At 43.3% G+C, this 15,656-nt stretch overlaps 1 protein-coding gene across 1 annotated transcript in view; it reads left to right on the top strand.

Annotated features, from left to right (window-relative positions):
* rragca (Ras-related GTP binding Ca) overlaps window positions 1-14,822 on the top strand; it is a 98,706-nt gene extending 83,884 nt beyond the window's left edge. The window contains exon 8 of the transcript XR_011602331.1: window positions 14,812-14,822. The gene's annotated coding sequence lies outside the window, so the exon portion shown is untranslated. The remainder of the gene's footprint in view (window positions 1-14,811) is intronic.
* The last annotated feature ends 834 nt before the right edge of the window (window positions 14,823-15,656 follow it).

Raw genomic sequence — 15,656 nt, 5'->3', positions numbered from 1 at the left:
CTTCTCATCGCGGCCAATTTGGCTAAAATCCCTCACTCATGACAGGTCTTTTAGGGCAAAACCTACACATATTCAAGTATATGCACACACATTCAGGTACACGAGGGCATATTTTTTATTTTTTATTTTTGTCTACTCCCAATCTCCTCACGAATGCCCTTTTATAAAAGGCTGAAAAAAGTTGAGAGAGAATTGAAATGGTAAGCCCCAAATCCATTACATGTATGTTAGGGCTGCAAGTTACCGTGACTTTCATTACTGGTTAATCTGCAGATTATTTTCTTGATTAAATAATTAATCTTTTGGTCTATAAAATGACAATAGAACTCATAAAATGCTCATCCCAGTTACCCAGCACTGAAGGTTACGTCTTCAAATTGCTTATTTCCAAAGTCAGAGGTATTCAATTTACTATCCCAGAAGATGAGGAAAAGTAGCAAAATTGGAGAAGCTGGAACTAGTGATTTTTTTTGGCTTTTTTGATAAAAAATGAGTTGTCAATTGTCAACATAGTTTCTTATACGTGCATGTATAAGGACATGTGTATGTACATGTGTATCTGTGACTCAGGGAAACAGTGTTACAGCCTTGCATTTCCGTGTTCAATTCATTGGTTTGTAAAGGTTTTAGAAATGCAAGTGAAATGCTCTTGTCAACCCACGTAGCAGTGCACAGTCTGTCATTGAGGTCACGATATTGAAATCTCCATCATTTGAAAAATAGATTTTTTTAATTGAAGGGAAATGTGCTGTATCTGTCCCCACAGATTTGAACAGTGTGGCGTGTTTCTTTAAAAAAAAAAAGTCCATCTTCCTCTAATATGGCAGAGTAACAGATGGAGTTTGGTTTCTGTCCTGTGCTGCAACCACACACCCTATGTGTCATCTGTCATTACATTCAGGTCATTGTTTGGAGCTCAGTGCCAGCGTGACTGAGTTGGCCATGGCTTGACAACTGTCTCTGTTTCACACGGACCGGGAGAGAATATGCAGACACCCTCAGCACTCACAGGGCAGAATCTGTCTGCCATTGTGTGGCCTAGGACGAAGACATTGTCCAGAAATATTGAAAAGAATAGATCACAATATATCTCTTCTTCTATATTTGGTTTCCATGTGCTAAACCAACCAAAGTGTGGATGCCATTATACTGTGAAGAATCTGTTGTATGTTGCCCCCTGTCATGCACGTTTTTCTGCATGTTATCTATGATGTTTACTCTGTTACCTTGCAAACAGAATTTCCTTCAGGATCGCAGATGGTATAGTGCCATGTTCTATTGCATTAGAAACCAGTTTTATTGTCTGCACTTGCGGAGTATTTGTCTTTTCGCTTACCTGGGACACAAACCCACCATTAGTGCATGACAAATAATCCAAGTCGAACCAAGTAAACAGTGAAAGCATGCATACAACATACATAACTGGATCATCTTTCTAAAGGAATAGCAGAGTTTCGTGTTGTAATGATGACTGAAGTGTCAAGATGCACGTAATAGATGGTTACATATTGTAACTCTGGTTCTATGATCATTAATAGAACAGCAGGATGACTAATTAGAGGGGTCTCTGACTTTGATCATAGAACTAGAATTACAATGTGTAACTGCTCTGTAACAGTCTATTTGGAGAAAATATTACCCTGCCTGTTTCTAGCAGGTTATTTCTTATTCCACTGTTTTAATTCTGCTCTACTTAACCTCTGGTTTATACATACAGACTTGCCCCATCCCACTTCTCTCTGTTTTCTCTCTCCTTGCTGCTTTTTGACTTTTTCACATCAGTAGTATTTTTTATAATTTCGCCCAAACAAACCAAGACTCATGTTTTGGACTTTTTCCACCCATGATTTGTTACTAGTCTAGTGAACAGTTGAAACTAATGTGCTACCAAATGACATCGACACCAACCAGGTGCACTTTTGCAAGCTTTTGCAAAAAATATGGCCTATGTAAGATGGCCTGCGTCAAACAGGAGAGGTCGCACCACAATCAGTGTATTTACTGGAGGGTAAACCAGAGAACCCCCCCCCCCCCCTGTTTCTCTGCAGAGCATTTTGCGATTTGTCAGTAAGATAGACAGGAGGGGTAGAGCAAGGGTGGATTGTCATCTGGTTAATCGATCACAGATGGCATCGTTCTCTCGGACGGATAAACGAATAAAAATAAAACATGCTTAAAGTGGTCGCCAATTGCCGTAAAGTCTATGTGTGGGAAGCACTGACCATGTTTTGTGATCCAAGCCTATCTTGCTGACTTGTGCAGTTGCTACCACCCCTGGAGATAGACTATTTTGACATATCTAGATAGAGAACCGCAGTGTACACTGGGGGTTTTTGAACTTCCTCTCACTGCCAAACCTGATAGTACTCTACAAGGAGTGGTGTGTAGCCATCTGGTAAGCCTCAGCTACATAGTCTCCTATGACTCTTTAGTACTTCAGTCCAGTGGCCAATCAACACAAAGATGGCCTTCATTGCCGAGCTTCTGAAAACTGCCTACTAACTCCCTTTGTTGTTTTTACATTTTTATTGTGTCCACTGTAAAAACAAAAGGATGACTGTGAAGCTGAAATCTGCTTATATATGAAATAAGTAGCAGGACATTCTTAACTCTTCCTTTGCAATAGTTCTAGTGAGTATTTGGTAGCTTATTTAGCAGTGCTGCTACAGTGACTTCTACAGAGCTGCTAAAGTCAGAAAAAAGCAAACAAGCAGTGCTGCCTTTGAAGCAGTAGTTCTAATGCAGGGGCTCAGGAAAATCACTGCCATGCGTGCCATCACAGCAGAGCTCCATTTGAGGAGGAGCTGGAAAAAGGCCTACTGTTTGTGATAAGCACACTGTGGAAGTCTTGGACGGCGGCAACAACATGCTCTGCGCTGAAGAATGTAATCTGCAGATAGGGATTGACTCGGGAGTGAGGTGGGACAGAAACAGAAACTTACTGTCTTCTGACATTATGTTTTCATCTGCAGGCATTGAAGAAAAACGGGTAGACATAGAATCCTGATGCTGGTTTGATTCCTCCTACAGTAAAATTTCCACGACTATGAGCTTTATACTCATCGTAGGTCTGTAAGCTTGTATGTTTAGGTTGTATCTATAAATTTTGTGTCCAAAATTTGTACAATCCTGATTCCTAAAAAGTTAGGAATTGCTGTGTATAACATAAAACAAGAAAGCAATCATTTGAAAACAAGCTGTTTACTGACGCTTTTACGGAGTGTTCCTGAACCTATGTAGTAATATCCTTTATCCGATCATGTGTTCACAAAGTGGTGAGCCTTGCTCCATCCTCACTTGTGAACGACTGAGCCTTTCCAGGATGCCCCTCTCATGCCCAATCATGATACTCTCACCTGTTACCAATGAACCTGTTTACCTGTGGAATGTTCCAAACAGCTGTTTTTGGAGCATTCCACATCTTTCTGAGTCTGTAGCTGCTCCTGTCCCAACTTCTTTGAAATGTCTTTGCTGCATCAAATTCAGAATAAGCAGATATTTACAAAAATCAATGAAGTTAATCAGGTAAAACATTAAATGTATTGTCTTTGTACTGTTTACAGTTGAATTGAGTATATGCCAAGAAGAATCAGCAAATTATCACACTCTATTTTATTGTTTTCCACAGTGTCCCAGCTTTTTTGGAATCAGGGTTGTACATTTACTGCAGATCTTTACTTGCAAATCTGAAGTCTGAACATGTAGGTTTCTACGTGCAAATTCTGTTTTGCACAGAAATCTAAAAAGAATAGAATGAATCTATCTAAAAAAAAAGTAACAAGTATAATCAATCATTTATAATCATCATCCAATTTGCAATGTTATATCAAGCTGTATAAATGCAATCTAGCACTAATTCTATACTATTCTACACTATTCTATATAAACTATATCACCACACCAAATTTTTCTTGATCCCGACACAGATAGTCTTCTCTCTTACAGTATGTTGATCTGGCTGATTGCTAGCATGCTAAAAGACCTTCATTTATCCTTCTCTCCAGCTCTCCGATCCTCTTGTGCGTAGCCAGAGCTCCTGCAGTGGTTGATGGGACAGGTTGTTATTAATGCCTTTAGAGTTTAGACTTTTCAGATGTATCTCTCTGGCCTTGCTCTTGCGCTGCAGGGTCATGGCTACCATACAGACTGCTGATTGTATATGTATGCATAAATCTAACAATAAGCTGGCCTGATGGCGTGTGCTGTTGCTCACACATGTGCTCTTAAAATGTGTTTGTGCGCCCGTGTGAGAGAGATAGTGAAACTGCTTGTGCAGGCGTGTAATGCTGTTTGTGGCTGTGTTTAAGTGACTAGTTGCAGTAGATATGTGTGCATAGTTAAATATCAACCTCTTTGAGTGGATGATCACCCCTCATCCTCCATAGGTGCATTACTGCATTCATATCCCCCAAGTGGCAAGTGTAACTCATATGCATTATTTTACTATACCACTAACATTGGCTGGCTGAGTGGCACGCTTCAAATCCATGTTTTACATTCAGATGAATAAAATAAATCCTTTGAAATCCATTTATTAATAAGAACTATTGACCAGCAGTATTGACTGACGCTCAAGGGCCCGTATCCAATAAAATCTGTTAACCTTGTGCCTGCGAGGAAATATGAAGTTAAATTTATTAAAAAAAAACAAAACAAAAAAACCCCAACACATGATCATGTGATTTATTTATTTATTTTTTTACATGTAATCAGTAAATCAGAAATGTTCGATTTTTATTTTAGCATCATACTCAAACAGTGCAGTTTAACATCACCAAGCTAAAGCAGTCTTTCTAAAGATGAAACTTGTGTGTAGCAGCTGTAGCCGTCTTACTTTTATTATCATTCTAATTATTTTTGATTCCTTGTACCCCAAGCCAGCTAGAATGGTGACAAAACTGTCTGTTCCCTCTCATGATTCTTCACACCTTCCCACACTCATGCTTCCACCAGTGGCTACAACCACATTTTCTTTGTGTGTGTATGTGTGTGTGTATGTGAACGTGTGCGCCTTTCACTGCTGGTTAGGGGGCTAACACCTCTTTCAGGTTAAGCCTTTTTTTTTTCCACCTCAAAAAAAGAGAGCGAATAGCAACATTTTGTGTTCCCTCCTCCCTCCTTCCTTTCCTTGCCCCACTCATCTGTCAATGAAAGACACAGTTTTGCCACAAGGCATTGTGTGTTTAGTGGTGGTGCCAGCAACTGCCATTTCGGTGCAGGGAGGCAAGGGGATCCACCCCCTTTGAACTGCTGCCAAGCCAGCCAGCTTGCACCTTCTTTAATAACTTCCCCCGAAGGCACTTCCTTCTTTTTCTCTCCCTCTCCCTCCTCTTTCTCTTCTTTTTTTTCCTTTTCTCTCATTCACTCCCACCCTCCTGCCTCTTCTATTTTTTTAAATGACTGCAGTTTTCACGGGTAAAGCTGTGATGCTGATAAGAAAGGTAAGGCTGCTTCTAACTGGCAGCCTGACATCAAATCTCTGTGGAAAACACACGCAAGTGAGTAGACAGTGAAGAGCATGCGTGGACTCACAGACAGAGGCTTATAGAGTCTGTTTTGCTTAGAATAAGATTTTGTAGATTGTATTAAGAATCCACTTAACATTGACATGTTAAGTGGATTTTTGTCATTAATCTTTTGTTAATTTATCAAAATATTCAATACGGGTCTATTAAGTTGCAAACATCTATTCCAATATGCCATGCTTCATCCCCAAAACATTTTCATTTCTGTCGCTTTATAATCAGGCTGGTACATATTGTACATGTGGCTCTGTGCAGGATTTTTATATACAATCCATGCACTGGACATTGACTTCACAAAAGGAAATGTATTACAGTAAACACAGAAGACAGCATAACAGCCATCTCTTCAAAATATCTTATGTATAAATCAAGCCACAGGCACATACAAACTCACAAAATATTATATATCACATAGGTCAAAATATTTGAAATACAAAATACAATATTTTATGCAGGATGCACAGAAACATTTGAGAAAAAAAAGAAATATAATAAAAGTAGATTGGAGTAGAGGACTTTTAGCACACTGTTCTACTTTTCAAAAAATACATTTTTAAATGTTTAAGTTACTGTTTTAACAGATAGGAGTACAAATGAGTACAGATTTATGTGCTTGTTGACTCTCATATCAGTAATATTACTACTTATCTGCACGTAAGAGTACTGATAGGGTTATTAGTGAATAAAAACACCCTCTGATCTGACTGTATTTATTTACTAGAAGCCAAGGAGACAAAACATCCTGGAAATATTCAAGTCTTCTGAAGTAAGAACGTAAAAGCTATAGCTAAGCTAAGCTAGAAAGGAGAAAGTTCAGGGACATGAAATCAAGCTAAAGCTTTGGTTATCATCACTTCTGCGTAAATGCATTTCATTCATGTTGTCTTATGACAGTACATTATATTATAATCTTCAGGGCCAGACAGAGAGTAGTTTTCGAATAAGGTTAAATGTTCATCACGACAATTCAGTAATGTAATACAAAAGTAAGACAGATACCATGTTAGGGAGAGAAAAGCCGAACTCCAAAGATGGCATCCTCATTTTTGCCCCTCCTGACCGTGGTTCTTGTTCATTCCTCTCAGCCTCTGTGGGCCTCTCAGGACGGGGTTAACTCACACCATAAAGGCATTCTGTGAACTCCCAACCTGTCAGTTCCACTGTACAACACCATGGCCCCGGGACAGACAAGCTGGAGTGGAGAGGTAAAGAGAAAAAAGGCAGAGAGACCTGGCTAAAAGCACAGAAGGCAATAGGTGTCATATTAAGGGTGTGTAATACACTATGTCACCTCAATGGCGTATGGCCCATTAAGGCTATAACCTCATACACCATGGCGTTTATTTTGTCACTAGGGATTATTTGGAACAAACGGGCTTGCTGGGGAGTGTGTGGTTGTTTGTGCATGCTTGTATTCTGTTTGTGAGTGTTGCAGAATGTATTGTTTGTGTACAGTGTGTGTATTTGTGCTTGTGCATGTGTGTACCTTGATGCATATTACCTTTAGAATATCTGTCTCTTTAAATCCATGGCCACCTTATTTTTACGTGTGCATATGGTGCATACTTTGCACGGTGTGTGAGTGGCGGTGTATAAAAGGATGGTGGGTTGGGGGGGGGGGGGGGGGGGGGGGGGGGGGGGGGCTGAAAATGAGAATGTAAATACAAGCGTGAGCTCACCCAGCAAGGCCCACCCAACCACTACCATCACCTCCTCGTCGTCCTCCTCCTCCTTTTCCTCCTGTGTGAGGGTGAGCCAGCTAGGGGGTGACCTTGCCCAGTGTAATTAAAGTGAAACACCTTGACTTGTCACCATTGCCTGAGACAGCTTAAATCTCCCTAATGTAAATGGAGGCTGCCGCTGACGTGCTGCTAGGCATGGCCGCGGAGAAGATACAAGCGCTGGTGATCCATCTCTGTACCAGTGTGCGTGCGCGCGCACACACACGCACACACACACACACACACACACACACACACACACACACACACACGCACACACACTCAACACACTCCTTCTCTGTCTCCCTCTTTTGCTTTTTCTCACCCTCTCTCTCTTTTTCTGACATACGCACACACAAATGTATACAATCTTTCTTTCTCTCCTTCTCTCTGTCTTTCATAAATACCCTCCTTCCTCTCTCCTCACACCCATCCTTGGCACTCTGCAACCCCCACCTCCTCTTGCTGTCCACTGCCTGTATTTATTTTACACCCCAGACAGCTCAATGCTTAACTTTACAGTAGCAGCAGCAGCAGCAGCAGCAGCAGCAGCAGCAGCAGCAGCAATGCCTCATGGGATAGCTCAGTGTTGTAGTGGAAGGAGGAGCAAACATTAGGAGGCTAGTCAAATTATCAGTCATATCAACAAGAATATAACATAAATCATTTTCATTGTCAGCATTACGATGTATAAGAGGAACATGTACAGTGAGTTTAGAAGTATATTGAAATGCTGCTTGTTGGTGCTTATATGTGTTTCAGGACATTTTTTGGAGACTTCCCACACTGCTCTGCAGCTTGTCTGTCTTTGTATTTAGTGGCACCAGATCAGGTTGATTGATTGATCCTGTTTGCCCACTGAGCCCACACACAGAGCTCATAACTGCAGCCCACTCTCTTTGGGAGTAGGGGTGGATAGGGGTACAGAGATGGCAATTAGCAGGGAAATTCTGTTGACTTTGCCCTTCAATTAAAGCTCTGTAATACAAAAGTCTTGTTGACCCTTCTGTCCTGCCCTCCATTAGAAGTCATGGCAACACATTGCTGAGAGACAGCCTACTAAATTCCAGGCTCATTTGCAGTTTGGGGAACCGGGGACTGCCTGAAACAACAACAGAAGCAGAACCAGGGGTTCCTGCCAAAAAATCGCCCTGTCTGAATGCCACAGTGGCATGTGAAAGAATGCTATGTGCCCTCTGTGCCAACTTTACCAGTTGCTGGAGCCCTCTGCCAGGTCCCCCCGCCCCCTGTGCCCTGCCCAGGCAGTGGGCACCGTGACAGGAGCCAGACGCCCATCATGTGTCTGCACCAGGCAGCGTGCCCTCTTGCCCTGATCCCTGGGGCAGTGCGGGTACTGTCCTGCACTCTGCCCAGGAAGATGCCAAGGATTGTGGGTGGTGCCAGGCAGCGGATATGTCCCGCAGTACACACACACTCTGATGGGCTTTGAGGATGCCCAGTGGTTGCACACCAGTGCCAGCTCAACAGGGAATTATTCTGGCAGAGAGGTTGTTTCACTGTTTCTCTTGCCCTCCAGTAATGCTTCTGCTGTGGGCATCCTCTCTCCTTAATCAGTAGCTGTAGACAGGCGCTGATTGAGGTAGAGCCTGCAGTGTGTGGTTGTCTTACCTCTTCTCTGTTATTTTCACGTCATACAGATATAAAATGATGAAGAAATATTTAAACATGATCCAGGAGGAGATGAACGTTCGTGGAAGTGACAGATCAGATAGCGTTAGTTTATCCACAAAAGCCAATCCATATTTTCCCTTCTTACGGAGGCTTGAAGGCACAGGTCGAAGACACAGACCGTTTACCTGTCTGCGTACTGTAGCATTATAGACAAGTACAGGTTTAGACAGCAAGGCAACAGAGAGAGACAACAAGCAAGCATGCTGCTATTGTGATGGACAGCCTCCACTGTGAGGTTCAGTATGTCAATGTGTTCAGTGTGTGATGTAGCAACTGCTTCAGCCACGGGGGTCTGTACAAAAAAAAAAAAAAAATATGAGCGAGCAAGAAGAGAGAACGCGTGGGAGAGAGAAAAGAGAAAGAGAGAATGAGCAATGAGCTCAGGTGGGTCCGACATCTGCATTCACTTCCTGTCTTTTTCTGAAGGGAGGGAGGGAGGGAGGGAGGGAGGGAGGGAGGAGGTGGGAGAGGAGAAAAGGAGGGGTTGGGGGGGGCGGTGGCTTGAAGGAAACAAGTGCAAGATGAAGGCCTTTCTGGAGGCTACAAAGGAGCTGTACACTGGAAAAGGGCTGGGGAGCCCTCAATGGGGCTGAAGAACACACAGACAAAACTTGGGAAGGAAGAAGGCATGTTTTACAATGGCACCGGGCCCCATGCTTGGTTCAAAGAGCCAGTCAGAAATATAGAAAGAGGAAGAGAGCGAAAGACAGAATGGAAAAGATGGACCTGCTGGGAAGTATAGTAGCGGTAACAGTAGGGGGCGAGACTGGTATATATGCTGGGCAAAAGGCCACCAAGTTTTCTCAGCTATTCATTTGAAAACAAACTGTGCGGCACAGGCAGGCGCAGCCAAACTGCATCGTGGTGTGGAGTGGATTTTGTTTTGGTCCTCCAACAAAACAAAACAAAACAACAAAAAAAGGCCCACTGGTGCTCCATGTGTGGCCCTGTGCTAAAAGTCAGGCCGAAGAAGCGGAGAGGAACAATTGGCTGGGGGGCAAGAGGGGGAAATAAGGAGGGAGATGGGGAAACAAGCAAAGACAAATGAAGAGAGCTGGTGGGAAAGGAAGTGAGAGTGAACAGGGGAAGCACTATTGATGATGTCATACCACTGCTGCAGTGATTGAAAAACTGTGATAGCAGATGATTTCTGCAGCACGCAGGGTCTTTGTCTTCTGTTTTGCCCACCACACATTTGCTTTCATGCACACTCAAAGCTACAATTTCTCCTCAGATTTCATTTCTATCCGATATCCGTTGTGTGAATTTTATCAGAACAAGTGAGAGTCAGACAATTGTAGTGTGATGGCAGTTAGCTGTGGTGTTTTTTGTGGACACGGCACACAAAGGGAGAAACCGAGTGACAGTGAGCTGTTTGTATGTCCTTGGGATGCCGGTGTCATTGTCAGGGCTTATCAGAATCTAGGGGCAAAGAATGAGCGGAGGGAGGGAGAAAAAGGGGGGGCAAAAAAATGCACATGGCTTTAATAAAACTTTATCAGGAGTTACCTGAGCTCTGTCTCCCTCCTCTACGCCACCCCAGCCCCCCTCCTGCTGCCCCGTGACACCATGGCTCTAATATTCAAAGAGCTCCGGGTGCGCGGCTGCGGGAATCACGTTTAACTTCACCAATTTCTTATTGCCTGTCAGTCTCTCTAATTTGATCCGGCGTTGGACAGTTACCGTTTTGGACAGCAGAGTCACGGCACATATTGGCAGGGAGACTGGCAGCTAATAAAAGCCAGCCTGGTATTTACTCCCCTTTTCCTTTTATTTATAATATATCTCAATATTGTTATTATGAATATATATGCATTTAAGCCTCACCTATCTCTCGGGGTGGCCTCTCGGTTAATAATATGTTATTGATTTCCATACCGGACTGTCTATATATCTGTTTTAATTTCAAGGCCTTATCGCTCCCTGTGTGATTCACGAGAACCCTTCCTTTATTTCTTTTTCTTTTTTCCTTTTTTTTTTCCTACAGGCATTATTAAGTCTGTGTAGGAGTATAGGTAACATGTTTTTTTACAGTCTGACTGGTTACTTTGTATGAGGGAGGGATACTCATTACAGGCCCACATCTTCCCAAAGTCAGCCTTCATCTTTTCTTTGACAGGCTGGATCAAGGGCAGAATGGGTCAGGTAGTGTGCCTAGATTTAGATGCTCACACATTTCAATAGAACAGAATGAAATGGGAAAAGAGCAGTTTTAACAGATGTTTTCACAGACGTAGCCTGATTCTTGATAAAGTAAAAATACTGACCTCAGTTTAATTTGAGGAAAGTCATTAATAGTTTATCCAGATTCTGGACTTGATTTCCCTTACTGGTTCATCTATACAGAGGACAACAGGGACGCACTGCCTCACTGGTGAAAGCTTTGGCCAACCCTATTGGATAGCTAGACCTCTGAGGGCACTGCCTCGCCCTCTTTCCCCTCGGCCCATCTCCTACCACCAGAATGATAAAGGGATGGAGATGAAGGAAAAGAGGAAAGGAGCAGCGGGAGGAGGAGGAGGACGAGGAGGAAGAGGGCTCAGCGAGAAGGAGGAATAAGCAGTGCATGTATATATGCGAAATATATGCGGCATCAGCAGAAAAGGGCCTGAGTCAGCCATTTGCCGGGCCTTGCCGCATGCTAAAACACATAGAGGCAAAGCCCATTAAAAATGAATGCCACACGATAATCACATTCACACTTAAAATTTAATGTTGGTACGCTGCGGCTGACAAAGAGAAGGCGGCACAGGGCGCCGTAATTATGACCGTGTCTCCTGTACTTCCTACTTTGAGGTGACGCCTTTGCATGGCCTCTGGAAGTGCTGTCTGATTCAAGGCGAACCAGGGACAGGTCATGTAGTCTAATTGTTGCATTTGTCTTAAAGGACCACATCGACCATACTGACATCTTCATAAGTGAGAGAAAGGAAATCCCACATGTTTATCATGTTTCTGTCTAGATCTGCTAATCCTGGAAGAAGGTCCCGCTTCTTGAGAGTTTGTCCTTTTTTGGAGTTTTTCCTCGAATCTGAATTGATGGTTTCATGACAGAGGGCATTATATGCTAGAAAAATTGCCCTTGGAGAGTCAAATTTGTGATTTTGGGCCACTCAAGTGAAAAGACTTGACTTTTTACACTTATTTTTTTGTTGCATGTAGCGTAATGTTTATGTACTGTAACTCGAGTTGTATTTGCAGTACACTTGGATCTCTGCAGTATTTTGCCCCAGTGACAACCTCACTGAACTTCGCTCCTTACCATGTCGTCTTTGCTATTTGCTCTTCACTGTTCATGCTAACTTCATCCTAAACAAGTAAAGATTTTTCCTCCTTTGACAGTAAAGAAAAGACGGCACAAAATGGAACAACTCCATCTCCTGCTAGCCTACCTAGAAGCTTACATGCAGCATTGAAGTCCCCCCCCCCCCCCCCCCCCCCAGAGAGAGTGCATGGGGCCTTGGGGGCCCTCATTTGGGTAGGCAGCATAGACAATCGGTGGGTGGTGGCGGGAAGGCTTGAGGGGAGGAGGGGGGGACTCCCAATTCTAGCTCAAGTGGGTTGAAGATGGCTGAGAAGTGTACTTTCCTTCAAAGAAGGCAAATTAATGTTCCTCTTGCCCAAACATAATATTGTCAGAGAGGTGCACAATAGGAGCCTCTCACCAGTGTTTCCTTGGGCTTCTGTGTGAGAGTGTGCTTTTACAGTATGTGTGTGTGAGTGTGTGTCGGTAAATGTGTGGCCATGACGGCCCCACTTAACCCACCTTCCTTGGTCCATAAGAGAGTAGGAACCTCCTCCTGGTCCTCCTTCAAGGTCAGGCTGGAGTTTCTGAAAGACACTCTCCCAGTCAATTTTACCTCCTTATTCAGGCAAGGATATCTCTTTTAACCTTTCCCCCTGCTTCTCCATCCTCCCGTCAATTACAAAAACCCTGGGCATCTTCTTTTGACAATGACAGGGGTCCTTGGAAAGAGAGAAAAAGACAGAAAAAAGAATAGCAACACACCTTTGAATGAAGAGAGACAGCAATGCAGCCCAGGCTAACCAGAGGTCGACTGGTTCAGTGCAGCTTGTACTATTCATACATCCACAAACTGTGGATTAATTTTTGCTCTGTTACTCTTTTGTCATTGTGAAATACTTAAATTTAAACTTTGGACACGGAAAGAGAGGCTCCTTTGAAATAGAATAAGTGAAATACTTTTTTTTATTATTTTGATTTAGTTTTGTACCAGGTCATTCTTCTAATACCAATATATTGAAATCATACATATGTAAAGGTGAAAATTATGCAAAAGTTGTCTATTTTGAGACAACTAGACCAATAAAATGAATAGACAAATGTCATACATAGACGAAGGCAGTGCTACCTATAAGAGTGAAGTTTTTTTCTTTATCTAGGTCACAATATGTGGAACAATTTCAACAGATGGACTGCTTAGTGTTCCCCAGGCGAACAGAAGTTAGTTTCTTTCTTTCTCTTACTGTTGCCCCTGTACCCCTCTTTTGCCTTAAAGGATTTCATCATCGGTACTTCGTTGCAGGCAAATTCGAGTGCATGTCACACAAATGTATATACATGCATGCATACACAAACACTCACACATACGAACACATTGTATGGGCTTTGTAGGAACAACGACAACCGCAAAGTGTAGCTCAGAAATAATTCCTTTTTCTTACTTAATGGTGAAATATTAAACCAACAGTGATCAAAAGGCATACAAGAGCTTGCTGCAAATAAATGTACAAATATCATACTTTGTTATTTTTAGTTAAAAGGGGGAAAGTAGTTAGGATTTCCACTCCATCAGCTCCAAGGAACGTGAAAGAAAGAGAGAAATTTCTCCAAAACTCTGATCGAGCAAAGTAAGAAGCAGGAAGAAAATATGATAAGGATTCTGCTGCTCTCCATACAACCACAACATGCATGCACACACTGTCCCTCACATGTCCATGGACAGACCACTTCACAGAGTATTTGGTGGAAAAAAAGGCACCTTGGGGAGATGTGAGATGCTGTTTGGAGGCCTTGTGGTCCAACAGCAGCACAGACAACAGAGAGGTATCTTTGGAAAACACACACACATACACACACCAACAAAGTGATGGTGGAATGCAGAAGACTCTGTGTGTGTTTGTGTGTGTGTGCATGCATGTGTGCATGAGAGACATCGACATAGAAAGAGACAGTTGGAGGTGGAGTGTGTGAGTGTAGAGGGGGTCCCATATAATGGAGAGGCTCCACCTGTTTACACTTCTTTGCCCCCAGCATTCTTGAGCGGGCCCCTTTAGAGGGCCCTCGTTCCCGACAGCCAGCTAACTGCTCTTTGGGAGCCCTCCACAGGGACCACAAAAACAGCTGAAGCCTCGAAGGGCTTCCTGAAAGGGAGAGGGAGGAGTGTGGGGGAGGCGAGGGCATGACGAATAGGCAACACACAGCAAGAATAATAGCAATAAAACTAAATAGAGAAAGCAAGCAAACAGACAACTTAAAAGAGTGTATCACTAGTGAACCTCCTCCAAACAAGCTTTTTAATGAGGTCCGCTATTAATACAGAAAGGAAGAGAGAGAAAAGCAAGCGACGGGGAAGCGAAAAGCAGGAGGGGCTTGCAGCGGGTGAAGAAAAGAATGAACGAATGGGCGAATGTGTGCGAATGCCGTGTGTGTACTGAATCACTTTATCTTTGTTTTTCTGCGACTGTACAATGACCTCTGTTCGGGCCTGGGATGAAGACAGTAGCAGGATGAGGATGGGGACGAAGAGCGGGAGGTGGAAGCGATGATTGGGTAGTGGGAGGCTAACAGGCTAGACACCAGGCCTTTGTGTGCAAATTTCCCAGCAGCGCCTTACCAGTTAATTAAGGAGGTCAGTGAAAGAAGGAGAGAGAGAGAGAGAGAGAGATATAGAGAGACAGTGAGAGAGAGAGAGGGAGCTGCAGAAAGTGGGGGTCGGCCCTAACGAGCTGTCCGCAGCACATGAATGAGGGGTTTGTCCTAAACTAAGCAGCGAGAGGCCAAACAATGTCAGCAGCAATTAGCAACCAGTGGTGGGCAGCCAAGGGCCTGTTGACTGAGCAAGAAAAAGACGTGAGAGGGGAAAAAAAAGTAACATGGACATGCAGACACTCATGTACAGTCAGAAACATCCAGGAATAAATCTGATGGAGCCGAGCGGTAGGAGGGGTGCGGCGGTGGAGAGTGGTAGAATAGGCAGAGGCGGGTCATGTTGCCTTCACCTCCTCACACAGCGAGGCCTTGACCCTGCTGGCTGAGTGCTTTGAATCTACAATACTGGTAGAAGGTAACAAAGGCCATAGGTGTAGCAGTGTGATCTGTATGCTCAAGTTACACTTGATATGGCAGATAGAAGCTCAGACATTTCTCTGCAAAAAGCAAAAATTGAGGGTGCTTTCTCTGCACAGAGATCCTGTCAAATCCTATCTTAACTGTGAAAGATTGAAGATTCATTATTGGTTTTTTTTTTGTTTTTTTTTGTAAATTGCCTTGTTAGAAAGGTATTTAAATCTTTTTTTTCCGGACAAGTCACTCCACTCAGCTCTCCATCATGTCTGTTTTTGGCTCCTACCATTCTCCTCTCCTGTCTGTTACCATTCTTGGCACAATACGAAGACTTCAGTCTTTGTTTCATTCTAATCTTGGAGGTGAAGTGGCCCTCTTGTACCTCAGGCTCTAATCGCTGGCAGAGACAGT

Source organism: Chaetodon trifascialis, chromosome 7, assembly GCF_039877785.1.
Source record: "Chaetodon trifascialis isolate fChaTrf1 chromosome 7, fChaTrf1.hap1, whole genome shotgun sequence".
Classification (NCBI taxonomy): domain Eukaryota; kingdom Metazoa; phylum Chordata; class Actinopteri; order Chaetodontiformes; family Chaetodontidae; genus Chaetodon; species Chaetodon trifascialis.
Note: the sequence above shows the minus strand (reverse complement) of the source record. Positions and strands in the feature narration are given on the sequence as shown.